The sequence below is a fragment of the Rhinatrema bivittatum genome, chromosome 2 (genome assembly GCF_901001135.1).
Source record: "Rhinatrema bivittatum chromosome 2, aRhiBiv1.1, whole genome shotgun sequence".
In the NCBI taxonomy this organism is placed as follows: Eukaryota; Metazoa; Chordata; class Amphibia; order Gymnophiona; family Rhinatrematidae; genus Rhinatrema; species Rhinatrema bivittatum.
Genome location: NC_042616.1, coordinates 445,755,333 through 445,783,203, shown reverse-complemented (window position 1 = coordinate 445,783,203; position 27,871 = coordinate 445,755,333). Strand labels below are relative to the sequence as shown.

At 40.9% G+C, this 27,871-nt stretch overlaps 1 protein-coding gene across 1 annotated transcript in view; it reads right to left on the bottom strand.

Moving 5' to 3' along the window:
• The window catches only part of RETREG1 (reticulophagy regulator 1), a 302,227-nt gene that overhangs the window by 207,898 nt on the left and 66,458 nt on the right, over positions 1-27,871 (bottom strand). The window lies entirely within an intron of this gene.

Below are 27,871 nucleotides of genomic sequence, written 5' to 3'. Positions count from 1 at the left end.
CACAGGTCTTATTCTACCAGAGCTCATTGTAATCCATTTTGCCCTGGGTTTCTGAAACCTCTATGGGAGTGGTGGTGATATTCTGAATGCTGTAAGATAGGGGAGGTTTTTCAAAGCCTAGACAATTACTCTTCTTTCAGATGAGTTAGTTCCTTTTTCATTGCAGACAGTTGGTAGCAAATTGGACAGTATGCCTTGGGACAAAAACACCACAGTTGTTATACTGAATGAAAGATATTCTGATAATAAGTATCAGTGAGGAGACTTGTATAGTATTACCTTGACTAACATACAAGTTGTTGGATTGTTACTTAGGTCTAACATTATTCACTTAAATAGTTCTGCTAATGACTTAGGTTAAGAAGAAAACACCCTAAGAGTGGGTAAGAGAGGAGAGGGTGGGAGGGAATAAGTCACTCTTGTAGGTAAAACACCCATTATTTCTCTTTTTAAAACACAGGGAATCAAAATGACCAGCAAAAAATGTTTAACCTGTTAATAGCTAGAAAAAATGAAGGATTTCAAAAGTCAAGCAACACAGAGAGGAATCTAAACATTCAAGCAATATAGTGGCAAAATTAAAAGAAAATTAAAATTGAATTAAACTTATGAAACATCCAAACAGCAATGTCAGGGAAGCTATTCAGCTCTCACCCCAACTCTTCACTGACCCTCGGTCATCTGACCATACCAACCATCAAATGAACACTCAACTATAATCTCCAACCAAACATGTTTACCCTCCTCATCCAACCTAAGAATAATTATTGGACCTGATATGTTTATTTCTGTATATACTCATTCTGCTATAATGTTTCAATACTGTTAAGAAAAAAAAATGTTCACTTTGTAAACCGTTATGATGGATCTACCAACGGTATATAAAACTCATCAAATAAATAAATAAATGTGCTTAGAATTCTAGTATTAACTAGATTTTAGTAGTGTAACAGTTAAACACCACTCCTTGAATCTCTTGTAGGTAAAAGTCCCCTTTATTTCTTCCTTTAAAAAACAGAAAATAAAAATATAGACCAGCCAAAAGATTCTTAACATTTTATCAGCTAGAAAAAATGAAAAATTTCAATAGTCAAGCAACCAAAAATCCTAACAAATTAATAAAATCAATAAAGCAGAAGCAGCAAGAAGTACCTCAAGATCATATTCATTAAGTAGATGCAAATAAGTGCATTTTTAAAGAGCCACTGAAGGTCATTAGATCCTTTAGTAAGCGAATTTCTGATGGTAATTTATTCCACTAACCAGTGACAAAACAGCATGGTTCCTTCCTTATGTATGTATTCCTCTAGCTCGGTCTAGTAAGCTGTAATTGATTCTATGGGTTGGTGAGCATTCCTTTTAATCCTGCATAGCTGAGGAGATATGAACATAGGAGCCATGCTGAGTCAGACAAAGATCCATCAGACAGTGACCAGTTCAGGTCAGGTCACAAATATCTGGTAGATCCCAAAAGTATATCTGTTTCTTCATGCCCATTCCCAGAAATAAGTGGTGGCTTTCCCAAGACTTTTACTCCAAGAACTTGTTCAAACCTCTTTTTAAACCGCACTATGCTTGTCGCCTTGACCACATCCTCTGGCAACAAAATCCACAGCCTGATTATGTGCAGAGTGAAAAAGTACTTTCTACAATTTGTTTTAAATCTACTGGTTGATAGTTTCAAGGAGTATCCCCTTGCTTTAGTATGTGAAACACTGTGGATCCATAAAGTCAAGAGGCCGCCAATGAAGAGTGGATGACTCGCCAGAATGATGGCTACTGCCTGGACACAATACCCTTATTCAATAAACATATACATGCTTACTGTGACTCCAACATCGCTCTAAGCTTCAACAGCAAGAGGAAATGTGGAAAAAAGGATTTGCACTCACAAAGAGGGGAGTAGCTGGCTTGTTACGGCGGTTACTACCCCAAACCAAATAAGCCTGATACTTCACTTTCAATGCATATACAGCATAGCTCTCTGCTTCAACGGCAGGGGAGAAGAATAACTGATACTTCACACATCCAGCAGAGCTCTCTGCTTCAACGGCAGGGGAGAAGAAAAATGGGTTCGCACTCACAAAGAGGGGAGTAGCTGGCTTGTTACGGCGGTTACTACCCCAAACCAAATGTGCCTGATACTTCACTTTCGATGCATATCCAGCATGGCTCTCTGCTTCAGCAGCATGGGAGAAAGACTGATACATCATGCATTTCCAGCATAGCTCTCTGCTTCAACAGCAGGGGAAAAGAAAAACTGATGCTTCACGCATTTCCAGCATAGCTTCAACGGCAGCGGAGAAGAAAAAAGGATTCGCAATCACAAAGTGGGGAGTAGCTGGCTTGTTACGGCGGTTACTACCCCAAACCAAATGTGCCTGATACTTCACTTTCAATGCATATCCAGCATGGCTCTCTGCTTCAACGGCATGGGAGAAAGACCGATACTTCACGCATATCCAGCATAACTCTTCACGCATATCCAGCATAGCTCCCTGCTTCAACGGCAGGGGAGAAGAAAAAACAACCAATAAGGGCTGTATAACATAGTCTGGGTACAACAAATAATCATGGGTGTAGCTTGCTTATTGCGGCGGTTACTACCCCTACTGCCCCTAACTAATCAAGCTAGATATTTCACTTGGATGCAGCTCCATCACTGCTCTCTACATTAATGGTGGGGGTGGAAGGGAAATAGAACCAAGAGCTAAGAGAAACAGATAAGTATGAGAGAAAAAATGTGTGAAGCTTGCTGGGCAGACTGGATGGGCCGTTTGGTCTTCTTCTGCCGTCATTTCTATGTTTCTATGTTTCTATGAAAGGGAAAATAACCATCCTTTATTTACTTGTTTCACCCCATTCATGATTTTATAAAATTACTAACTTATCCCCTTTTCAGTTATCTCTTCTCCAGGCTGAAGAGCCCTAACCTGTTTAACCTCTCTTAATAGGGGAGCTATTCCACCTCCATTATCATTTTTGTTGCCCTTCTCTGTACCATTCTAGACCCACTATATCATGGATGGCCAATCTTTCACACATCAAAAGCCTCAAAACCAGAATTTACATTAGCAAAAAGCTGCTATAGATTTCACCAGCAAGGGGGAGGAGAGAAGACTGCCTCCAAAAGAAAGGAAAATTCTCTGTCTCCCAGAAACACACACACACACACACACACACACACACACACTCCCCCCGCTCTCTCTCCCAGAAACACCATCCCACTCAGTTTCTCCCAGACAAAAACAAACACACACAACTCTCCTTCTCTCTCCCAAACACAAACATTCTGCTGCTGTCTATGTGCTCACTCAGCGAGTACCCCCCCCCCCCCCCCCAACCCAGCAGCACTGCCCTATGAGTATATAAAGGTTTTGCTTGCTGTCAGCCCTTTTGCAGCCTATAGTAGTCCTCTCCATATCCTATTCCTACCCTGGCACCTCCACTCTCCAGGACTCACTGGTTCCACAGCCAGATTCCCTTCTCAGATTTTAGCCCAGCCATTTCACACCGAAGCCCTCAAAAAACCATGAGAAAACTGAATAATAAATTACCTCCCACACCAAAACAGCACTAACTGCCAGCACTCAAACAGTAACAACCTTACTTCTGAAAAGGAAAAACTGAAAAAACACCCTAAACACAGGCCCTAAAACACCAATACATCTCTTATTAGGAAAACAAAACAAGTCAGGCTACTATAGATCCCTACACAGATACTTCATGCTAGCAGAGTGTGTCACCTAAGTCACACATGCAGAACACATAACACACCCTCACCAAATGCAAAGTAAAGAAACCATAAAGTTTAAATAGAAATATGTAGACAAAAACTGAACTGGAAACCACAACAAGTCAGACAGACCCTGTTGTAGTGCAACAATGGATAAATAGAATTACCATAATTTTTAAGAAAACAAAAATTCTAAACAGTAAAACCATACTAATAAAAAGAATATTTCAGTTGATAAATAGAACATCCAATAATTAAAAACACATATAATATTCTTTAAATATTTCCAAAACAGCAATAACATTTTTCAGAACAGCAAATACATCAAACACCAATAATTAAACTAATAGGGATTTAAAAATCCTCCACCATACCTGAGATTGTCGTGGATTGGGGGGGTGGGGGGGGGGAAGACAGTGGTGCATACATTTTCTTCTCTTTCTCATATACACACACACACACACACGCTGATACACTCACATACATGCTCACTAATGCACATGCTCACGGATTCACTCCCAAAAAAATAAATATTTTTACTTACATTGGTGCTCAGGGAGCATCCTGCAGAGTAACTTAAGAACAGGATTTAGGAGGGCTGTTGAGGCTTCAGGAGGAAAGGTCTCTGGAAAGCCCCAATGTTGTTATATTTTCATTTAATTATTTTGTTGCCATGACCAAGCATGCATGGGAAGGGGAACCCAGTGGCAGAGGAAAACAGTGGGAGGCCCTCAACCGGTGGCAAGGCAGTGGCTGGAGGTCTGCTGACTGCCTCCCACCCACAGAGACAGAATCAGTGCAAGGAGAAGCCAGGGAGAAGTGTTTAGCAGTACTCTGCACTCTTGCGGGGTGGGGGGAGTTTGAGGTAAGCCCCTCTGGCCCAGGTCTGGGTCATGTTTTCGATGGGGGGGGGGGCACTAGTATGAAAGCAAGCAACCCATGAACACTGTGATCCTCTCCCTGCTTAGCAGCCAGTTCAGGCAGTTCTAAGTTTACAACTTCTGCCTCAGCCGGCTGTTAAGAAGGATCGCTATTTGCAGGAGGCATACAAAACACAGTTTTATGGGCATCGGACGTAGGGAGCCAAAGTTTAACCTTGAAAGAGCACCATGTGGCTCACAAGAAATCAGTTAGCCACCCCTGCACTGCATCTTTTGTTAAGATGGGTGGACAAAAACTGCATACAAAACTCAAGGTTCATAGAAACAGGGCGGCAGAAAAAGACCATGTGGCCCATCCAGTCTGCCCATCCATCCAATTAATTTAGCATTATAATTTTCTTCACTTCCTTAGAGATCCCCTGTATTTATCCCATGCTTTCCTGAATTCAGATATTGAAGTTTGTCTCCATTACTTCCACTAGAAAGCTGTTCCACTACCATCTGTTCTGTAAAGAAGTATTTCCTAAGATTACTCCCTGAATCTACCTCCTTTCAGCCTCATCTCATAACCCATTGTTCTAGAGCCTTCTTTCCGTTGAAAAAGGCTCACCTCCTGTGCATGGAAACCTTTGCAATATTTGAATGTCTCTATTATATCTCCCCTCTCTTACCTTTCCTCTAGGGCAGTGGTTCTCAACCTTTTTTCTGCTGGGACACACCTGACAGATGGTTCTCAAATGTGTGACACACTGAACATGTGACCGTCACGGGGCAAAATGTAAATATATTCTGCATTCTCAGGAACCCCCTCAACCTCCAACAATGGGGAGCAGAACTAGGGCATTACCAGTACAACTCACCATACAAACAAAGATATTCTGATGACAACTCACTAAAAGCAAAACAAACTATCTTTACTGGAAGGCACAATAGCCCTCCATATGAAAAGACAGTAATTTACCACTAATGCATGTCCTATTGATAAAACACAACAAATAAGATTGATACAAATGCCTACATGCTTCTAAAATACCTCACCTCGGTCACACACACAGAACTGACCTTCACCAAGTACAGAAAGACCACAAATTATAAATATGGAGACAAACTGGAATGGAAAACCAAAAAACAGTCACTCTGCATGCAGTGCAAACCTGGAGAAATGGAAAGAGAAATATATCACCTAACATCATAATGCACACAAACTAACCCACACAAAGTAAAACCTGTATTATGGAACATACTCAAACAGTAACAACTCTATGAAAAGGCAACACTACAAATATTTAACCAGGCCCTAAACACTAATACACCTCCTATTAGGAAAACAGAACAAGCCAAGCTGCTATAGATCCCCACTCAGAAATAATTGTAAAACTATACTAATAAATGTTACAAAACAGCTGAACAGAATAACATCCAACAATTAAAAACTCATAAAAATTATTAAAAATTGTACAAATATCAACAAAATATTTCAAAAACAGCAGACACATCACATAATACCCAATACTTAAAGTGGCAGTCAATCAAGAAAAATAAACTTAAAAAGCCACCTTTACTTACCCTCTCCAGCAACTCTCCTACTCCTTTCCCTTGCAGGCCAACAGAACTCACCAGAAGCAGCAAGGGCTGCTGAAGCTCTGTCCTCACAGTCCTCTTCCTTAGGGGCCACAACCAGTCACTCACACACAGTCTCTTCCTCACACACACCAGTCACCTCCCTGACCAGTCTCGGTCTCTCCCACATACACACCAGTCACCTTCCTGGCCAGTCTCTCTCTCACAGAAACATATCGTCTCTGACCAGTCTCTCTCTCAATCACACACATGCTCTCTCACTTACATACAAGCTCTCAATCATACACAAATGCTCTTGTTCCCATTCTACCACAACCCACAAAGCTGCCACTCACACACCCACTCTACCACACACACACACAAAGCTGCCACTCACGCACCCAGGCACCCATTCTACCACAGGCACACACAAAGCTGCTACTCATACACACACAAGCTCACATGGAGCCTCTTCTCATTGTTTGGCCCAATAAGCCTGGCCTCCGCTTATCAGCTGCAGCTGGCCTGGCCTCCAGCTGCGTGCAGGGTCTCTCCACTCTTCGGCTCCGCTGGCCTGGCTTCCGGCGGTGGCGCACAGGGTATCTCTAACTCTTCGGCCTCGCCCCTGGGGAAAAGGGAAGCACAAGTGGGGCAGTGGGACACCAGGAGCCGCGACACACCGGTTGAGAATCACTGCTCTAGGGTATACATGTTTAGATCTTTAAGTCTATTCCCATATGCTTCAGAACAAAAACCACTAAGCGTTTTAATAGCCATCCTCTAGACAGACTCCATCCTATTTACATCCTTTTAAAGGTGTGGTCTCCAGAATTGTACACTGTATTCCAAGTGAGTTCTTACCAGAGATCTATACAGGGGCAATATCACCTCCTTTTTTTCTGCTGACCATTCCTTTTCCTATGCAGCCAAGCATCTTTCTGGCTTTTACTGTCACTTTATCTACCTGTTTGGCCACCTTAAGATCACCAGATACAATTATTCTTTCCTTTGGACTTAGAAGAATTTCACCTCCAATACTGTTCGTTTCCCTTGGGTTTTTGCGTCGTAAATGCATTTCTCTGAATTTTTTAGCATTAAATCTTAGCTGCCAGACCTTAGACCATTCCTCAATCTTTATTAGATCCCTCCTCATGTTTTCCACTCCTTCCTGGCTGTCCACCCAGTTACAGTTTTTGGTATCATTTGCAAAAAAGACAAACCTTTGCAGACAAACCTGATGTTATGTCGCTCACAAAAATGTTGAAAAGAACCGGTCCAAGGACCAATCCCTGAGGTACACCACTAGTAACATCTCCCTTCTCAGAGAAAACTCTTTTCAACACTACCCTTCGTCGTTTCCCACTCAACCAGTTTTATAACCCAGTGAGTCACTCTAAGATTCATACCAAGGGCGCACAATTTATTTTTATAAGTCCTCTGTGTGGAACCGTGTCAAACGCCTTGCTGAAATTCTAGTACACTAGTCTAGTGCTCTCCCCTGATCCAACTCTCTGGTCACCCAAAGAAATTGATCAGATTTGTTTAACAAGATTTACCTCTGGTAAAACCAGGATGACTTGGATCTTGCAATCCACTGGATTCCAAAAATTGCACTCTCTTCTGTTTTAGCAGCGATTCCATTTGTTTGCTCACCACAGAGTAAGTCCCAGCCTCCTCCTTCCTTCCACTTTTATGAATAGGAACCACATCTGCCCTTTTCCAGTCCTCCAGAACTACTCCAGATTCTAAAGAAGCACTGAAAAAGTCAGCCAGCAGAGCTGCCAAGACATCTCTAAGTTTCCTTAGTACTCTAGGATGAATCGCATCCGGCCCCATCTCCTTATCTACTTTAAGCTTAGTTAGCTCCTCACAAACACACTGTTCTGAACATCGATTGAGTTTTACCTCACTTCCAATCTCATTTGTGTTTGTTTTATGTGGACCCGCTCCAGGCTCTTCCACAGAACACTGAACAAAAACTGTTAAGCAATTTTGCTTTTTCCTCATCAGCCTCTATATATTCCTCCCCTTCACCTTTGAGTCTCACAATGCCACGTTTGCACTTCCTTCTATCACTAATATATCTAATAAGATCTCGTCCCCTGTTTTACCATATTTGCTATTTTTTCTATTTGAATTTTCACATTCCTGGTTACTTTTCCAGCTTTTCAATTTATCCAGATATTGTCCCCTGTCTTCCCTTTTTTGGGATCTCTTGTAGTTTATGAATGCTAACCTTTTCTCCCTTAACTTTTCAGCTACTTCTTTGTAAGTATGATCATCATAGGAAAACACTGACTGCACATATATCATGTGTCTGGAAACTCATTCAGTGCTTCGAAAATATTTTGAACCACCACAAAGATCCCATCTCTTTTTTGGACATTAAGATTATTTGACATGGTACAAACATTACTACTATTCTCCATCAGAAATCAGATAAGCCTAACAACTTATTACACCTTCAAAGCTTTCATCTGTACCCTTTTAAGTGTGGTTTATTCGTGGGCCAGTATTTTAAACTCAAAAGATTGAACTCTGAATTAACAGACTCAACATTGCTCAAAAGATCTGAAGCAGAGATTCTAATTGAGAGGCTATCTAAGAAATATGGTCAAACAAGGTATCTGCAAGCTAAATATGCAGATCATATATAATTGTCTTGATTTTACCTTTCAAATGCCTCATGTCAGTCCGAGGAGGAGAGCCAAGGAGAGGAATATCTCTGCTAACCCTCCAGAGAACCTTCTCCATGGCCCTAGGGATGCCCATGCGGTCCGTGGGACAACCTGATTGCAAGTGGAGTCATTGGGATTTGAACGAGATGAGGTTGTACTCACTTCTTCCTCAGACTTTGTAACTTCTTCATCCCCAATCGAGAGAATGGCTCCTGTGAACCCAGCAGCGGCACAAGACTAGACCCTGTGATTGGAACTAAAGCTGATGCGACCCAGGCAGAGGTCATGGCGCTTCAGGATGATGCTGTAGCAACCTATTTGAACTTCAGAGGCCCTGGGGAAACTCTTGCTGTGAGAAGCCAGCCGCTGCCCGAGGACAGACTCCCTCAGTCAGGTGGGTGTGTATGCTGAGGCCCTTCATGCTTCACAATTGGTTTTCGAGGGTAAAAATAGAATTCTCACCCATTTCAGTCAATTTAGGAAGCAAATGTTAGTCTTGGCGCCAACGTTACTGAACAATTGAATCCTTTTGTTACAGATTACTCTCATTTGGAGACCTGAATGCAGGTTTTGGAAGCTGCTAATGTTAACGTTATACAACAATTGAATACATTTACACAAGGCATTGACTATGTACAACTTTTACAAGATATTCTAATGAAAGAAAATCAATTACTTCCTTGTAAAGTGGAGAATTTGGAGAACTCTGTGAGAAGTAGAAATGTGCGATTTATTAACTTTCTCAAAATTCTTATCTCAGCCAAGGAAACGTTTAAAAGATGACTGAAATTTTGAGAATCTCAGAACAAGCCATTCCTCCAGTCTCCAAGTTTATTATCTACCTCCCTTTAAAAAAAGTAAACAATAATGGACATGTTCAGACTTTACTTTCACTAGATTCTAGTAATTTGAATATCACCACAGTCCATGAGACTTCTGATAATTTTCTGGCTCGATCTGCAACCATGTTGGTTTCTTTTGTTTTGGAACTGGATAGAGATTGGATTGTCAAATTGTTTTTTAGACATCGCTCTGAGACTTTCCTTCAGTTTAAAGTTAGAGTTTTCTAGATGTCACTAGACAAACCCAGAAAAAGAGAAAACTGTTTTTAATAAGGCCTAGGGTGTTGCATTTGGAGGCCTTTTTCCCATTGAAATATCCATAAGAACATAAGAATTGCCATACTGGGTCAGACCAAGGGTCCATCAAGCCCAGCATCCTGTTTCCAACAGTGGCCAATCCAAGTCACAAGTACCTGGCAAGTACCCAAACATTAAATAAATCTCAAGCTATTGGTTAATAATTAAGAGCAGTTTATGGATTTTTCCTCTAGGAACTTATCCAATCCTTTTTTAAACCCAGTCACACTAAACTGCTGTAACCATATCCTCTGGCAATGAATTCCAGAGCATAATTATGTGCGGAGTGAAAAAGAATTTTCCTCAATTTGTTTTAAAGGTGCTACTTGCTAACTTCATGGAATGCCCCCTAGTCCTTCTATTATCTGAGAGAATAAATAACTGATTTATATTAATTTGTTCAAGTCCTTTCATAATTTTGTAGACCTATCATATCCCCCCTCTAATATGACCTAAATATATATATATTCCATGCACAGAGGAGGGAGAGCGAGATCTAGAAATACCTCTAAAGTATTACCACATTTTTTGCTCCATAAGATGCACTGTTTTCCCCTCAAAAGTGGGGGGAAAATGTCTGTGCGTCTTATGGAGCGAATATTAAAAAAAAAAAAAAAAAAAAAAACTAACTACAACCACCCACCCTCCTGACCCCCCCATAGTAAGGGCAAAGGGCCGTCGGCGCCATTTTGATTACTGGCAGCCATGGCACAAATGCAGGAGATCACTCCCGGACCCCCGCTGGACCACCAGGGACTTTTGGCAGGTCTTGGGGGGGGGTCAAAAAGGTGGGGGGGTTGTAGTTAATTAAACTTAAAGGGTTGGAATGGGGGGTTTGGGGGGTTTTTTCCCCACAGAAAGAGAACGATAAAAGTTTTCTGATCTGGTGAGTGGACCGAAATGGCCCTCCCCAGACCCAAAAACAAAATGGGGACAAAAAAATTTTTATGCACTCCCTTAGGGGCGGATTTTAAGAGCCCTGCTCGCCTAAATCCGCCCAAATCCAGGCGGATTTAGGCGAGCAGGGCCCTGCGCGCCGGTGAGCCTATTTTACATAGGCTCACCGGCGCGCGCAGACCCCGGAACTCGCTTAAGTCCCGGGGTTCTCCGAGGGGGGCGTGTCGGGGGCGGGCCCGGTCGTCGCGGCGTTTAGGGGGCGTGTCGGCAGCGTTTTGGGGGCGTGGTTACGGCCCGGGGCGGTCCGGGGGCATGGCCGCGCCCTCCGTACCCGCCCCCAGGTCGCGTCCCGACGCGCTAGCGGCCCGCTGGCGCGTGGGGATTTACGCCTCCCAGAGGGAGGCGTAAATCCCCCAACAAAGGTAAGGATGGGGTTTAGACAGGGCCGGGCGGGTGGGTTAGGTAGGGGAAGGGAGGGGAGGGCAAAAGAAAGTTCCCTCCGAGGCCGCTCCGATTTTGGAGCGGCCTCGGAGGGAACGGAGGTAGGCTGCGCGGCTCGGCGCGCGCCGGCTATACAGAATCCATAGCCTTGCACGCGCCGATCCCGGATTTTAGCGGATACGCGCGGCTCCGCGCATATCTACTAAAATCCAGCGTACTTTTGCTTGCGCCTGATGCGCCAGCAAAAGTAGGCCAAATCGCGCGGTTTGAAAATCTATCCCTTAATTTGCTCCATAAGACGCACAGACGCCCAGGAACTGAGCCGGTTTAGCACACCATTTTTTTTTTTAATTTTCCCCCTCTGAATCCTAGGTGCGTCTTATGGAGCGAAAAATACAGTAATAATATAGAAGAAGCATGCATTTCTCTATGGTAAGGAAGTGCTAGAGATATACAGCTTAAAAGGGGATAGGCTCAGAAGCAACATAAGGACATATTTTTTCAAAGAGTGAAAGGTATATGGAATAATCTCCCAGTGAAAGTGGATGAGGCCAAAACAGTATCAGAATACAAGAAGCATGGGACAAGCAGAGAGCATCCCGAGGAATGAGAATGTGAGGTTAAAGCCTGAGTTTGTGCTATTATATCAGGCATGGGCAGACTACATGGGGTCTAAGAACATAAGAAATTGCCATGCTGGGTCAGACCAACTGTCCATCAAGCCCAGCATCCTGTTTCCAACAGAGACCAAACCAGGCCGCAAGAACCTGGCAATTACCCAAACACCAAGAAGATCCCATGCTACTGATGCAATTAATAGCAGTGGCTATTCCTTAAGTAAACTTGATTAATAGCAGTTAATGGACTTCTCCTCCAAGAACTTATCCAAACCTTTTTTGAACCCAGCTACACTAACTGCACTAACCACATCCTCTGGCAACAAATTCCAGAGCTTAATTGTGTGTTGAGTGAAAAAGAATTTTCTCCGATTAGTCTTAAATGTGCTACTTGCTAAATTCATGGAATGCCCCCTAGTCCTTCTAATATCTGAAAATGTAAATAACCGATTCACATCTACTCGTTCAAGACCTCTCATGATCTTAAAGACTTCTATCATATCCCCCTCAGCCATCTCTTCTCCAAGCTGAACAGCCCTAACCTCTTCAGCCTTTCCTCATAGGGGAGCTGTTCCATCCCCTTTATCATTTTGGTTGCCCTTCTATCACAACTTTATCTTTTTTGAGATGCGGTGACCAGAATTGTACACAGTATTCAAGGTGCGGTCTCACCATGGAGCAATATTTTATGATATCGAGGTGTTTGGTGGATTCTCAGGGGCAACAGTGATGTTATCTCCTACAGGGAGGAGCCCTGTAGGGAGACTGATGCACCGGGCTAGACTCAATAGCACAAACACAGAGATAGTTTCTTTAATTGTACAGCTAGGATGACCACCAGAGGTGGCAGTAGAGAGCAGGTTAGCTGGTAGCAGTCTGTAATCCTTGGCGAGGGAGACCCATCCCACAATGGTGGTGTAAGGCCCTGACGCAGATGTCCCATAAGGCACTGTAGGAGAGACAGACTGGCAGATGTTAAACACACTCCCGTAGCTGAGTAGAGAGAATCCCAATGAGTAGTAGAGAGGATAGGTGTTAGCAGTCCGTGGTCCTCGGCAGAGGAGACCCATTGCACAATGGTGGTGAGGGCCTGATGCAGAGAGGTAGCGAGGAACTGATGAGAGACAGACTGGTAGAAGTTTACTTACTCTCTGTAGCTGATAGATGGATTTCCAGCAGGTTGAAGAATGAAGCAGGCACCAGGATAGGCACAGAGGCCCTTGAGGAGCGAGTACCTGTAAGAGGATAGGCATCTGTAAATAAGCAGAGGGCCCCGAGGAGTGGGTAGCCAGGTTAGAGAAACCCGAAGGGTGAAGATAGCTTCCAGTGGATAGAAGCAGCAGAGTAGCTTCAGACCAGGGAATACCTATCCTTGCTAACTCGGCGAGAGTCAGCAAATGGGCAACCTTAAATAAGCGGAAGCAGTGACGTCACTCGAGTGGGGACGCCCCCGAGGTTCGCGCCAACACTGCTACAAAGGTAGGGACGAATGCCGAATGCCGCGCCAGAGCCGCTCCGGGTTAGCTGGAGGGTGCGGCAGGGAGACGCCACGGACGCCATACTCCCGAGGCTGGTGAAGAAAGCTGAGAGAAAGGTGAGGCATGTCGGGCGAAGTCGTCTGAGCCTGACGGACGCAACACAATACAGAGGCATTATGACATTTTCCATTTTATTAACCATTCCCTTCCTAATAAAAAAGCAAATAGAATGTTAGGAATTGACTGCTGCAGCAAACTGAGCCGACGATTTTAAAGTATTATCCACTATGATGCCTAGATCTTTTTCCTGGGTGGTAGTTCCTAATATGGAACCTAACATCGTGTAACTACAGCAAGGGTTATTTTTCCCTATATGCAACACCTTGCATTTATCAACATTAAATTTCATCTGCCATTTGGATGCCCAATCTTCCAGTCTTGCAAGGTCATCCTGTAATATATCACAATCCACTTGTGATTTAACTACTCTGAATAATTTTGTATCGCCCGCAAATTTGATAACTTCACTCGTCGTATTCCTTTCCAGATCATTTATATATATATTGAAAAGCACCGGTCCAAGTATAGATCCCTCAGGCACTCCACTGTTTACCCTTTTCCACTGAGAAAATTGACCATTTAATCCTTCTCTCTGTTTCCTGTCTTTTAACCAGTTTGTAATCCACGAAAGGAAATCGCCACCTATCCCATGACTTTTTAGTTTCCTGAGAAGACTCTCATGAGGACTTTGTCAAACGCCTTCTGAAAATCCAAATACACTACATCTACTGGTTCACCTTTATCCACATGTTTATTAACCCCTTCAAAAAAATGAAGCAGATTTGTTAGGCAAGACTTCCCTTGGGTAAATCCATGTTGACTGTGTTCCATTAAACTATGTCTTTCTATATGCTCTACGATTTTGATCTTCAGAATAGTTTCCACTATTTTTCCCGGCACTGAAGTCAGACTCACTGGTCTATAGTTACCCGGATCGCCCCTGGAGCCCTTTTTAAATATTGGGGTTACATTGGCCACCCTCCAGTCTTCAGGGTCAATGGATGATTTTAATGAAGGGTTACAAAATTTAACTAATAGATCGGAAATTTCATTTTTGAGTTCCTTCAGTACCCTAGGATGCATACCATCTGGTCCAGGTGATTTGCTACTCTTTAGTTTGTCAATCTGGCCTACTACATCTTACTATTTCACAGTGATTTGGTTCAGTCCGTAAGTGTTGCATAAAGTATAGAGATGTATCATATCTTTTTTCAGCCCTTTAAGCTCTCTCATTTTCTTAGTGATAAGACTTCTGCGGAGGGATTGTCTTCGACTCTGACAACTGTTTGACTTTTCATTTAGTCAAGTTTTTGTTCAGTGTTAGATACATACGGTTCCTCATGAAGTACTCTTTTCTTCCTTTAACTTTTATTATAAAATTTTGACTTGGATTTCCCACTACTTTGGGGACTTAGGATAATAGATATGTTTTTCCCTTTTTTCTTTATTATATTTCTTTGTCTAAGTTAGTGAGATTGCTACATGTCTTGTTTTCCTTTCAAATGCATTTTTTAAATTATATTAGAAAATGCATAAATAAAAAATAAAAATAATTTAAAAACCTGGATCACAAGTAAAAGTATTTACATGTGTATTGGAATTTTCTAACCTGACCCATAAGGTGGCAGCACTAATCAGGTGCCATTGGCACACAGTTGCAACACATTTCATTTTGAAGATACCAGTACGAATATCATATATGCGGGGTATTAATATTAGTTAGAGGTGTGAGTGACATTACCCCTTTCATCTACAGAAATGTCAGAAACATCAGGTCATTTTGAATTGGGCAATATGCTGACAGGTGCTCAGTGGCAACATCTTCGCACAGGATGAATAGTTGTATATGTATTACAGTGTCCTTGCCATTATATGTGTGACACACCAATTGCCTAGGTCAAGTGCTTCTCATAGAACATCAAAGTTGCATAAATACATCCAAAATACAAGCTTCCATATTTAACACTGTCTCGATATGAGATTACTTTTTTCAGCTAAGGTGGATGATTCTGGCATTGGTAAGACAGTCACCAGGGGGACAAGACAGTACAGATTCTTAGCAAATGTGAGCAATATTAGATTTTTATTCTTGAGAGTGTGTTACCTTCCCATCTCAATGAAAAGATAGATTGGTATTCTTTGTCATTTTTATTTCAATTTCATTTTGTAAGATTTATGTTATAAGCATTATTTGAGTACTGCTGATTGACAGGTAGTTTTCTTGCCGTTTGGGTCCCTTTAAAAATAGTGTAGGTATTCAAGCTCATTTGCAAGCAGGAACCCTGTGTGAGAGGACGCTAAGCACATTTTAGAGATGCTAAAGCGCCTTCAACTGAATCCGAAGAAATGCACCCATAGAAGATCCTGTGACCAACAATGGTAGTCAAGGGTTCACATTTCGTTTTATTTTGACATAAGCTTATGGATCACCTGTATCAATTTTATGTCTCCATGTTATATTCAACCAGTACTATAGTGTTTAATTTCAAGATTCACTTGGTTTCTTATTTCTGTGCCATACACACGTGTTCTTTATATGACAAGTGAAGTAGATATATTTATTTCTTGAACCCTTGATGTAGATATTTTTTAAAGACTGAATCAGTGTCCAGACACGATGTATGTGCAGTCAGCATCTTTCCTATGATAGTCACACTTGAATTTGATTACTATTATCTTAGTATCAGCTTTAACATTTGAATGGAATCTTTTTTTGATTTATTTAAGCATTTTTTCTATTCAGAGGTTTGATTAACATATGGAATTTATCACCAAATCATTAAGCATCTTAGCAGCCAACAACGAAGATGTAAAAAGCCACATACAATACATGGTAAATCACCACAAAATTGTACTGTCTGCATAACACACTTATGATAAAAGCAAACAACAAGAAGATTGGAAAGCACCTCCCAGCAACCAATAACATTTCTCATACTAAAGAATTTACCAAGAAAGAAATGTCAATGCCATAAATTTGACACTTAATTTGAATATCTCTCATTGGTAGGTTCTAGCAATCAACCTGACTTTTGTAACATTACTAGACAATAATGCAGGCCACAAAACTATTAGATTACACCCATCTGTAAAGGTACTGTTGTGTCATGCCTGAAATGGACAAAATGTCCTCTGTTTATTGCTTGCTTTCTTCTGTCAATATTAATAATCGTTTACCTTCTGCCTCTCCAATCTATAGCCATAAACTCTACCAATATACAAATGCTGATATTCACACACTTTATAAGCAGACAAAAGACATTTAACCTTAGTCCAGTTACTTTTGTTGTGTGGAATGTTTGCACTGTTTACCTATGGGTGCCACTCTGTACCTCAGACCTGAAAAGGCTTATCTTTTTACAATAGCACTACTCTACCTGAGGCTATTCATAACCTTCAGTTATGACTATTATGCTATTCCTCCTCACATTCTCTCTCTACAATGCTTTTTCTTTCTACCTTCTCTGTCTAGTTCTGGCTGTTTTTATTCTCTATTTAATAAGAATCAGGGTGTCAAACCTGATTTCTATTTGTCTTTCCCCATCCGTATTGTCAGCACCATAGCAAAAGTGGGCATGATGGGCACCCACCTGGTGCGCCAGTGCTGCCGCTGTCATTACAGTGGCGGAACTAAGTTTGTGTGGTGATGTCTTTGCAAGGGGACTAGCTGACCGGCACATCGCAGAGGAGGATTTCCCTCCCTCCCCTCCAAAACCAGCTGCAATATTAGAAGGGGAGCCCCTTCTACTTGGTGCACCATTCAGCCCGGAAGCAGTTCTGTAGATGGCTAACGCTGCAAAACTCTGTAGCTGTTATCTCCCTAACCGTGCCAAAACCCACCCAGTCCTTTGTTAATACAAATAACCTAACATCCAGCCATAGTCATTTCATTAATTAACTTGTTTTTGCATTTGCCTCCATTAAGCCTTCCTTCTACTCTCCAATAAAGATGGGACGGGAAGTCATTACATACTTTATTTTATCTTTTTCTGCAGTCCTAACATAGTTTTTCTATTTTACAGGCAGCTTTATTGCGTCCCTCTAATTATTGGCACTCAATTTAACTTTCTCACCTTTATATACATCGGTCTTTATTTTTCTGTAATCCAGTAAAAAGCTCCAGGTAAATGACAATATGTACAACATGTAATACAATAATATAATAGACAAAAAGATTCTTCCACTAGCATTTTTCTACCATTAGCATTGCCTCCACATGCAGGGTCTTCTAAGAACTTAATCTGTGATTTGCAGCCTTTAAACTCTGAAAAATGGCTGAGTTTATTGTGGTAGGAGACATCATGGTCAGAAATAGTTAAGGGTTATATGCAAGGAATTGGTCATATTTCTGGATTAGATAGACTAGAACACACAAAATCCACATGGCTAACACGTCTGAGCTGAGGTAGAAGAGCATGGGATTCACCCATCCCTCGGCAGTTCAAAAGGGCACAGAAGGTATGTTTGTCCTCTTTTTCCCTCCATCTATCTTACCCCTTTCCAAAAACCATTGATCTTCCTCCATCCCAAACTCCTCACCCCTCCCCATTATGGGCCTGATTTTCAAAAGCATTTACATGTTTAAAATTGGGTTTTAAATTGTAAATGCACTTCACTCTAGTAAGTGGGTTTCTGAAAATTACTACAATATATACCATTGAAATGTCCACAGGATATTCACATGTAAGTGCGCATAAATGACTTTTTTAAATTGCTATGATAATACGTTACATTTACACCCTTTTAAAATTACCTCCTTTATTAATAGCCCACCTTTCCAACTGATGCTCAAGCTGGCTAACAGCAATGTTAGTAATTCAGATACAGAAACTGTGCTTTTGCTGGCCTTCACCTAAAGGCTCCTTCCTCTCGCCCGTCCTCTGTCGAATTCCACGCTTTTGCTCTTAATCACCCTTTCCTGTGGATTCACAGTTATACAGCTGGTTAAGCTGACAACAGATCCATCAAGATCTACCTTCTTCTGATTGCCTAACAGCTCCAGGAAGTGAAAACCATTGCAACTGTGGTCAAACCTACAGCAAAGAAGAATATTCCTTCCTGACCCCAAATATGTCAATCGGCTTAGAATCCCTGAATTACTGGTTTTCCCTAATATGTAGCTATTCCTCAAACAAAATCTCTCCCAAAGACTAACCTCTAAAAGGTTGATAGAATAAAGCTGAGTTTCTAAATTTAGGAAAGTAAGTTAGGTGTCTATTTTCAGCCAAAAAGCCATCTAAACTTAGGGACCTATAACACAAACAGGTCCATATTCAAAAGCCATTTAGAAAGATAGCATAATAATTATCCATCTAAATAGCTTATCCAACTATATTCAGCCTTTATCCAGCTAAATTCTAGCTGGCTATTAAGTTAAGTGGCTAGAATTTAGCCAAATAAGTTAAGAGTGGGTCCAGGGGCATAAAGGGGAGTTGTTGAGTTAGTTGGCTAACTCCAATATTCAGGGATAGCCAGATGACTTAGCCAGCTAAGTATGGTCGAGTCAAAGAGATGTTCTAAAATTAGCTGGCTATAGTTAGCTGGCTACATTCAATAGCATGGCTGCACTGTTGAACATGCCTCCAAAGTTAGCCGGATAAGTTTATCCAGCTAACTTTGCTATCCAGACTATGTCTGAATATAGACCTCAATAAATCTAAATTTAGAGTTGCTATCCATTTGTCTAGATTTAGGCACCTAAGTTTAAGTACTTAGTGCTGAAAATTAGTGCTAAGCACCTAACGTTTGTTCTCCGCCCATAGCTACCCACGTTTTAGTTTCCTAAATTTAGGTGATTAGTGAAACTTGGAGCCTAACTTTAGGCACTCAGCCCTACTACATTTTCAAAAGGGCCAATTTAGGATCCTAATTCCCAAAGTTAGGCACTTAAACCCTTTGAAAATTATGTCAGAGGAAGATGCAAGCTGGGTACGACCCAGCAACAGCTAGGAAATGAAGATCTAGACTGTTAACAAGGAATTGGAAGTAAATAGGATCAGAAGCCATAAGAATCCAAAAAGGGAGAAGGCGGCCACTTCTTTCGGGGGTAGCAGATTGGCCAAAGCCACGCTAAAAAAAAAAAAAAAAAGGATTGCTTGGAACAGAAAGTTGTTCACAACAACCAGAATACTTTGCAAGCTCTCTAGTAAAGTGAACTCCTTCCTTCTACGGTGAAGTTCTGTTATTTGCTGAAGTTCCAGCTCCTGTCTTGTTTCAGTCTGCCAAGTGCCAAGCTACAGTTACAGCCTTTGCTTCAAACATTAAAGAGTCCTACACGAAAACATTGAATCACTGGGAAAACTGTCTCTTCAAAATTAAACGCCTCCTAGCTAACCTAAACCTAGTTTTAAACTCCTCTAAAACAGAACTGCTTCTCATCTCCTCAGATAACAACTCCATCTCTAATCTTCCAACTATCCCCACCACTACACATGTGAGAGATCTAGGAGTGTTAATAGACAACCGGATGAACCTTAAAGCTTCCATCAACAGAACCACCAAAGACTGTTTCCATAAACTTCAAGTTCTGAAAAGAATTAGACCACTCTTCCACACTCAAGATTTCAGAACCATTCTTCAAGCTATCATTTTCTCTAAGATTGATTACTGTAACTCTATCCTTCTGGGCCTACCTTCCTCCTACACTAAACCCCTTCAGATGTTACAAAACGCTACAGCAAGATTACTGACAAACTCCAGGAGGAAGGACCATATAACTCCAATCCTAAAAGATCTCCATTGGTTGCCTATTCACTTTAGAATCCTCTACAAAGCTCTTTCCATAATACACAAAACTATCCATCAACACACCCCACTCGACATACAAATCCCATTCCAAATTTATAACTCCTCTAGACCAACTAGAGATGCACTCAGAGGATCTCTTCAAGTACCCCCAGCCAAAACTACTAAACACATCACTTTAAGAGATCGGGCCTTCTCAACAGCTGGTCCCCTTCTGTGGAACTCCATCCCACCTGACCTCAGACAAGAACCCAGCCTCCCAATCTTCAGGAAAAGACTTAAGACCTGGCTGTTCAAAAAAGCATTCCCGGACACCGATTAATCCTATTCAGCCAGTTCATCCACTACCCCTTGTAAAAATGTTATTACTAATGTAAAATGTTATTACTAAATGCTACTACTAATGTAAATATCTAAAAATGTTATTACTAATGTAAATATCTACATCCTATGTTATCCTCGCCCTTTCTTCTCTTTTCCCAGTTCTAGTACCTTGTTATTTGTAACTGCTTCCTCCTCACTAATAGATTACTCAATTTGTTATTTGTACACCCCTGTTTTATGTAAACCGGCATGATGTGATTGTATCATGAATGCCGGTATATAAAAATTTTAAATAAAATAAATAATAAATAAACAATTCCAGCTTTTGCTTCAAGTTGCAATTTCAGTGTCTGTGCCGAGTTCCAGCTCCAATTTCCTGTACTGATGAGTCTAGTTCTGATTCCCTGTGTCGTTCCCAAGGCCCACTCTGATCTTCCAGTTCCTATCTCTGCTTGGAGCTGCAGTTCTGTGTCACTGCTCTGAGGCTCTAGTTCCAGACTCTGCTTGGAGCTCTGAGTCTCTGTTCCAGCTTCACCTTCACATTCAAGCTTCAGTCTCCAGGTTTTCAGTTCCAGGTTCAGCTCCAAGTCCTAGCTGCATGTTCTAGCACAAGCTCCAATTCCTGCTCCAAGTTCTCATTCCAGTTTCCAGCATCCCCCCCTGCCTGAACCCCAAATTCCTCCCATAAGTACCAGCTTGGCTAGGGAACCTGACAAATTGACCTCTATGCGCCTTCACTCTTCCTTCAAATCAACACTTAAATCCCACATCCATCCATCTCAATTTTCATACTTTATTCATAAGCATACTTTAAGCAAGTTAGATGCAAAACATTGATAAGGAAGGCATAACAAATTTGAAAGAAGCTTACCATGAGACAAACTCTCAAAATAAAATATTTTTAAAATGCATTCGAAGCAGGAAGCCCAAGAGGGAGTCAGATGGACCATTAGATAATCGAATGGTTATAGGGGCATTTGGAGAAGATAAGGCCATAGCACAAAGACTAAATGAATTTTTTTGCTTCAGTGGTTATGGAGGAGGATGTTAAGGAGCTATCTGTGCCAGAAACAGTATTTAATAGTAATGATTCATAGGAACTGAAACAAATCACAGTGAATCTGGAAGATGTAATAGGGCAGACTGAAACTAAAGAGCAAAAATCACCTGGACCAAATGGTATACATCTCAGAGTTCTGAAAGAACTCAAAAATAAAATTGAGATCTAGTAAGTAAATGTCAATTAATCATTAAAATCATCTATTGTATCTGAAGATTGAAAGGTGGTCAATGTAATGCCAATCTTTAAATAGGTTCCAGGGGTGACTGGGAAACCATAGACTGAAGAGGCTGACTTCAGTGCCCGGAAAATTTGTAGAAACTATTCTAAAGAACAAAATAACAGAACATTTACAGTTGAAAGACATGGCTAAATGGGAAGGAAAATAGTGGAATGCTCCAGGAATCTGTACTAGGTCCGGTGGTTTTTAATAATATTTATAAATGATCTGGAAAAGTGAATAAGTGAGGAGAATAAATTTGTAGATGACATAAAATTATTCTGAGTTATTAAAAATCACAAACAGACTGAAGTAAGTTTTAGAACAAAAGAAAAAAAAAGAAAAAGGTAGGGGGAAAGGGCAGTGCGGCTCGATGCAGGCTCGGCGCCTGCATGTTATAAAATTGCATGTCCATGTGTGTGCGCCGGGAGCGCGCACATGGACGCTCTCGCGCAAGTTTAAAAATCTACCCCATAATGATAAGGGCACCACAGGGAATTATGTGCCAAAAAATTCAAAATTATATACCAAAATAATTAGAATTATGCCCTGAAAAAAAAAAAAAATATGCAAAATTATATAAAGCAAATACTTTTTTTTATTTACATAATAGATTAAAACAGAGCATTCTTACAAATGCATAAAGGTACTTTAGCACATTAGAACAATTATGAGCACATGTGAACAGACCTCAGGCCACTTACTCGGCTATTCACCTCTCGTATGCACATGCAAAAAACAATCACAGGCATTCAACTGCTGTGGGAATTCCACATCCAGCATGGTGCTGTGACCCTATCATTGCGACAGAAGAAGAAAATAAGCTTGTGTTGCAGTGAGTAAAACATTTTGTGCCAAATTAATTTTAATTAGCACAAAATAAACATGTGTGTCTGGTGTTTTCTTCATTTTCTGTAACCACCCCACTTTTTTTTCTCTCTCTCACTATTGCCACTTACCCCCTGCCTGCTGTATAGCTTTCTCCCTCCTACTGCTAACCTGCCACCCTAAGATGCTGATCTGCTGCTGACTCTTCAGGCCCTTCCTCCTCCATTCCCTATCAGACACTTTGTTTCCTTCATCTCCCTCATTAGGGATGACTTCTTATCATTTTGGGTATGCTTATTTGTATACCGCAAATTCTGTTTGAGTGATTTTTGCGATCCTGCCTTGTATTAGACTTCTAGTAATATTATAGGGCTTTATTCAATAAAGATATTTTTCATAGGCACAGAATGGGGGAAAACCCTTTTTCAATGAGGTTCATAGCATTTTGACATGAATTTGTAGTGGATATTTAAAGCAGCTGGATTTTATTTTTGCTTGATGATTTGATTATGTAGAGGTAAGTTTGGTTCTGCTATATTATGTATTGCACTTAATGAATGGACAAGATTCTAGGTGTAGTCCAAAAGACAATAATTCATACCAACTGCTATGAACAAAGATAGATGACAGGGTGACAATTGCTGGAAAAAAAAAAGGGCTGACTTTAGCAAAAGAAAACATATTGGGGTAGATTTTCAAAGGGGTACGCGCGTACGATTCGCGTGTACCCCCCAAAAACCTACCCCAAACCCCCCCTGCGCGCGCCGAGCCTATTTTGCATAGGCTCAGCGGTGTGCGCAAGCCCCGGGACGTAAGTCCCGGGGCTTGCATGGAGGGGCGTGTCGGGGCGGGCCGCGAGTGACACGACGTTTCGGGGGCAGGCCCGGGGGCGTGGTCGAGGCCTCCAGACCAACCCCCGGGTCGGGTGATGGCGCGCCAGCAGCCTGCCAGCGCGCGCAGATTTACACCTGCTTTCCGCAGGCGTAAATCTGCCAACAAAGGTAGGGGGGGGAGTTTAGATAGGGCCGGTGGGGTGGGTTAGGTAGGGGAAGGTGAGGGGAGGCGGAAGGAAAGTTCCCTCCGAGGCCGCTCTGATTTCGGAGCGGCCTCGGAGGGAACAGGCAGCGTGCGCAGGTTGCACAAATGTGCACCCCCTTGCGCGTGCTGACCCCGGGTTTTATAAGACACGCGTGGCTACGTAAAAATTGTAAAAATTGAGACCAGACGATGAAACTTTGGAATCACTGTCATTATCGTTACTGTCATTATTGTTCAAGAATAAAGCTTAGATGCAGCCTCATCATCTGATAAGTCCCACAAGAAGCAGTCTGGCCAACTGTATTACCTGCAAAGATAATTAGCAGGATCTTATTTTCTGTTTACATGCTGTCTCCCAGATCCCAAGTGAATGTAAATATCTAAATTTCTGTACAAACACACACCGTAATCTGATCGGTATTGTAATTGTAGTCATAATAAAATATTAATTCATTAGGGCGACTTTCTAGTCTCCAAGTATCATCTGGTTTTATGTGCAAGATGTATTCCCTATTCCCTTAACAGTTTGGCACAGAAATGCAAAGGTGGATACTGTATAGAAAGTAATGTTTATTAGTATTAATTAGTATTACTAATAGTATACTTTTTCAAAGCTCAGTAAATTTCATTTTTGGTTTTCTTTTTTTAATTCATTGCAAATTTGAGCCTCAAGATGTTAGCGTACTTATTTATTGCGCACAGATTCAATGCTCAAGTGCAGTTCTAGATGTATGTTCAAGAACGTCTACTCAGTGACAGCTCAGTTCAAAGCATGCCACGGTAGACAGTCATGTGCCCTAATTCAAACTGCACATCCCAAGAAATGTTATAGCAGTGGTCATAGCAAAATTCTCTTAAAGACAAAGAAGTTCTACAAATGTAAAGTGTGTAGAGTTCAGAAAGAAGTTCTACAGAAATTCTACAAGTGTCAAGTGCAACGATCGATTCTAGTTCTTTTTATCTTCTAACGGAAGAAAATAGTGCCGGTTAATACACTAAAAATATTCCAGTTAGTACCCAGAAAAATTAGGCTCTGACTCATACATGGTCACTTTCTGTGCCTAGCAAGCTGTAAAACCAATTCTTTCCAGATTTTCTCCTCAGCCATCTGTTTCTTATTGCTTTTCCTAATGTTCTATCCAACAATATCGAGAGAGAGATATGTTTTCTCTCTCTTTACTAATTTTCTTTAACAGTCTGTATCTACCTATATTTCAAAATCTCTCTCTTTTTTTCATTAAAGACAGGGTTACTTAAGCAATAGAAAATAAAAGTAACTAATAAGCATTTTCAATAAAGAGATTTTACACACTCAGGTTCCCCTTTTCTCTGCAAATTAGCTACAAACATGGGCTCTTTGGGTCCTCCTACTGCATATATAATTCACCAGGAAAGCCCAACTCCATATCATATTAGCCTACTGTAAAACAGATCCTAAATTTTCAAAGCTATTTCTCATCAGCAGTATTAGCAATGACATTTCTTTCCCTTAAATCAAACTCAAGAAGTTAATGCACACCAGCATAACTGAAAAATGTTTTTAAACCCTCCTTATCTGCTGATGTCCCAGCTGAGTGACAGTTCCAGGAAAAATCCATAAAGAGATTTGACACTCAGGTGCCCCTTTTTCTCTGCAAACTAACTACAAATCTGGCTCCTCAGTCTCTCAGGCTTTTGGTAACATAAAGCAGAAAGGCCAGAATTTGCTGCTTACCCAAGGCCTATTTGTTTTCCCTTGTGTATCTTGTATATCTGTCTTAACTAGACTGTAAGCTTCAAGGAGAAGGGACTATCCATTATGTTTCTCTGTACATCTGGTACATGCTATACAAATGATTAATAATAATCTACGCAGAGGCTAACAATGGTTACTTTTGAGAAAGTTAGTGCAAGATCATGTGTTGATAATGTCTATATAGTGCTTGAAAAAAGTCAGAGAAGAATTATACAAGGTATATTTATTATTCTGTACGTTACCATACTACAACATGGTCTATGGATCATTCCTATTACAAGTCTTTACACTTTTCCATTTCTAATTCAAAATTGTTACGCTTAATAGAATTCAGAAGCTTAAAAACATATAAAGAACCAGAAGCATTATTAGTTACATAAAAGCAATGAAACACACAGTACTAATGTAGAACAGAAAATATTTTTAGTTTAAGAAGTTTAAGAATGCCTTATATCAGTAAAAAAAAAAAAAAAATCTGAACACGGTCAGAGCAAACAAAGTCTCAGAGTACACGTGAGGAAAATAAAAACGCAAGTTATTCCATTATAAACAAAGGTATCAGGATGAATGCTTAAAGCCACAGAAGAGTGAAAAGACTTGTAGACCAAAATACCCTGCTGCACACAGCCTCTGTTAGGCTAAACAATTATACAGCAGATTTACACCAACTCCATCAATGAAGAGAGAATTCTTTTATTAATTACTACATTTCTATCAACAGTAATCAAAAGCAGTCTCTATTATACCTTCTTAGCTTCAAAGAACCTGCGAGTACTACAGAAACACTAAGCTCAGAGGAGGAGCCTGCTGACACCTAAATTCGTTTTGTCTAAGCCTGCTACATGAAAGCCATAATCTTTAGGGGGAAAAAAAACCCCAACAACTCATGAGAAAGGCTGTTAGGTGAACTACTTTTCAGTTCACCAAAAATAAATGGCCAATAGTGAAAAGAACACTTTTTTTTTTTTTTTTAATAATACACAGGACATTTAATCCTCCTGCTTTGGCCAAGGCTGTAAGACAATCATGACCCCATTGAGGTAGTAAACCCTCCCCAACCCCATACCATACAATTTCTCTGCCACAGGACCAAGAAGGACCATCCCCAGCGCATGGCTGAGACCTTACACTTGGTACTAGTCAAAAAGAGGCCGAGAAGCGATCCCGTCACTCTGCAAACAGACCTGTCTACAAAGTCCACTTCCCCAATGGTCATGCAAGCCATTAATTCACTTGAATATCTAGATTTAAATTACTCACCTTTCCAAATGTGAGCAATAGCCACATTTTGGAATCGAGATCAATGCTTAGATTACTGGAAATCTCAAAATTCGTGAAACAGCTACTATAGAAGGGTTAAATTACACCCTGAAAAATCAGCATTTTAAATACAACCGTGTATGGAATTTGTAGCATCAATATCAAGATAGTATTGCCAACGCTTAAAAATCTTTGTATGTTGACTGTTATTGTGATATTCATTGTGCTCGTGCTCAGATTGAGTTGTTTTTGTAATGATGCTACTTGAACCTGTTGGGTTATTGTTTTCTCTTTATGTATGCCTGAAAATTTATAAATAAAGAATTAAAAAAAAACAAACCAGACTGGCTATAAGTATTTAGAGGCTAATTCTATTAACTGCCCACACTGGCATAAAGTTTGCAGGTACTTTTTACTCATAGACTTTACAACGGTTAAGAACATAAGAAGTTGCCATACTGGGTCAGATCAAGGGTCCATCAAGCCCAGCATCCTGTTTCCAACAGTGGCCAATCCAGGCCATTAGAACCTGGCAAGTACCCAAACACTAAATACATCCCATGTTACTAATGCCAATAACAGAAGTGGCTATTCCTAAGTCAACTTGATTAATAGCAGTTTATGGACTTCTTCTCCAGGATATTATCCAAACCTTTTTTAAACCCAGCTAGACTAACTGCCTTTGCCACATATTCTGGCAATTAATTCCAGAGCTTAAATGTACGTTGAGTGAAAAAGAATTTCCTCCTATTTGTTTTAAATGTGCTTCTTTCTACCTACATGGAATGCCCCCTAGTCCTTGTATTATCTGAAAGAGTAAATAACCAATTAACATTTACCCGTTCTAGACTTCTCATGATTTTATAGACCTCTATCATATCCCCGCTCAGTCATCTTTTCTGCAAGCTAAACAGCCCTAACCTCTTTAGCTTTTCCTCATAGGGGAGCCATTCCATGCCCTTTATCATTTTTATCAAAAACTTCTCTAAACCTTTTCCAGTGCAACTATATCATTTTTTAGATGCTTTGACCAGAACTGCACAAAGTAATAAAGGTGCAGTCTCACCGTGGAGCGATACAGAAGTACTATGACATTCTCCATTTTATTCACTTTCCCTTCCTAATAATTCCTAATATTATTATCTGATACCTGCCTCTAAATGTACCTGCTCCCA